The 2,408-nt window shown below is 33.7% G+C and overlaps 1 long non-coding RNA gene across 1 annotated transcript; it reads left to right on the top strand.

Annotated features, from left to right (window-relative positions):
* Positions 1-591: 591 nt before the first annotated feature.
* LOC149580108 (uncharacterized) lies at positions 592-956 on the top strand. The gene is made up of 3 exons (XR_016359808.1): positions 592-684; positions 785-850; positions 937-956. It is a non-coding gene; the product is annotated as an uncharacterized LOC149580108 (long non-coding RNA).
* The last annotated feature ends 1,452 nt before the right edge of the window (positions 957-2,408 follow it).

A 2,408-nucleotide genomic window follows, 5' to 3' on the forward strand; every position in this document is an offset into this window, starting at 1 on the left:
AGGGACCATTAATGCTTTGACATAGACCCTCATCCATTCCACGAGCCCATTAGTTGAGGGGGAGCCTTCTATACGTCGTGGTCACATGTGCACTTCATGTGGATCCCTATGCACATTTGGCACTCATGTCGGAGATGGTGTAGATGATGGGCTTGTCATCGATCAATTCCTGAATGAGACATTTGGCATTGACACACAGGTAAATTACTAATTTGATCACATTTCATACATATAGTGAATGATTAATTAATTAGGATTTATTGACATTGTTCAAAATTTAGGGTCAAACTGTTCCTGGGCCTAGCAGTGATCCTCCAGGCCCATTTTTTGTCCCTTCGACGAGTCCTGAGGTATGTATCAATTTAATCATTTTAATTAATACATATATTTATTACGTAATCATATTAAGGATTGACCAAAAAAAAATGCATGTGCATCAGTTCTCCACAGGACCCTCAACCTTTACCACAGATGCAGAGCAGAGACATCATACGAGCTTCACACAGGTACAGTTGTTTCATGTTAATTTAATTCATTTGATTATATTTATTCCATGTTTCATGTTAGATATAACGTGTATTGTATGACGTGCAGCTCATGATGTCAGACACACCTCCTCATCTGCGACAGTCTGTTGATAGTGGAGTGGCCGCAGCTGTGGCTAGCTCACAGCCACTGACGGAGGTATGAAAGAATTTTCTTCGTTTTAGTTGTTGTTTATAATAGTTAATCTCAAAATTTCTAATTTTATTTATAAGTGATTATATTTATTGAATTGTTGTAGGGTCTTGTCACGCCTGATCGTCCACGAGCATTTGAGGTGGACTTACAGAGTGACTATTTGTTGGCGGTAAGAAAATAATTGATTTTATGAGTACATATATTTGATTTCAACGTATAATAAATATTGATTCATATCTACTTTCTTTGTATTAGTTGGACCTGGAGAAGAGCCTTAACAAGAGGTCAAGTGAGCGTGTCAGGAAGGCCTCGTCATCTCCACTGTCTCCCTCCACATGACGACAGAGGATGTCGAGAGACTTGTTTCCTTCCCCTCGTGGGAAGGAAAAGATGTAGTTGAGATATTTGATACATATATATAGAGACTTGTTTCCTTCCCCATGTATATATATAAGCATCTGAGAGACATATTCGATACACATTTGATGTACATATGGCATTCTATATTTGATGTATGACATATTTGATGTATGACATTATTGGTTAATATATGATATGTTTGTTCATATACGACATTATTGGTTATCATAATATATTATGTGTTTGTTAATGTATATGACATTATTGGTTATCATTTTATATTATATGTTTGTTCATGTATGACGTTAAATTAGATATGTTCGTGTATGACATTAAATTAGATATGTGCATGTATGAAATTAAATTCAATTTCTAGAGAGTTGCCATTATGTCTACCAACTAGTAGATGTTCTTTTTTGCTTTATTAGTATTTCTCAAAAACTACAAAGAAGCTTTTTCTGGTAGTATCTACTATAGTCCTACTCAAATATGTTTTCAAAAATACTTAGTATGGCAAAGAAATGTCTATGGAAAGCTTGTCAAATAGGATATTAAAGAACTAAATGTGGATAGTCATTAGTACCCATCAATAAGAACACAAACATCTTTCTCAAGCAAGCCATATGACATTAGCAAGTAATTTATAAATTTCCTTTGCAAATAACTAGAAGATGCTATGAATCTTAATACAGAGTTAATCATGAACTCATTATTCCATCCAAGAAGCATATATCACCCTAAGCCAATTAACCGATAGGATAAAAATTAATTCAATTTCAACAAAATTTTGAGTATAACAAGCATCTTAGGGATTCTTACAAGAATTAACACGATGTTCACAAGAGCATTACAAGTTCTTGTAATGCTATTTCACATATTGTAATCATATTTAGTTTTGAATGGCCATTTGTGTTACAAGCATAAATGTTCTTTAAGGTCTTTTAATTCTAGACATGAATTTTATTATGAAGCTTTTTTATGACAACCCACTCAATGCATATATTGTTGTTCCACATTATGCTAATTTGACTTTCATTGGTTGATATGGGTCCAGACATGACGTTATTCACTACCTTTTTTATATATTATTTTTTTGTAGTGAGGATCTGGCCTGAATGAATGTATTAATCATCAAAGTTGTGAACCTTGGTCAAGATCCTTACAAATATATTTTCAAATTGGACCTCAAACAGTTTTCTCAGTCACCCCCTATACACAGATACTGAAATTGTAGTTAATTACAAAATTAATACTGAATTAACACAAGTTTAATTGAGAAGTATTATGTACCTCAATAGGCTAGATTATTATTGACCGGGAAGCTTTATCTTAGAGCAGTTGGTTTCCTAAATCTTTAGCGCAATGAC

The sequence above is a fragment of the Cupressus sempervirens genome, chromosome 1 (genome assembly GCF_028749045.1).
Source record: "Cupressus sempervirens isolate cs-2001-9-10 chromosome 1, ASM2874904v1, whole genome shotgun sequence".
Taxonomy (NCBI): domain Eukaryota; kingdom Viridiplantae; phylum Streptophyta; class Pinopsida; order Cupressales; family Cupressaceae; genus Cupressus; species Cupressus sempervirens.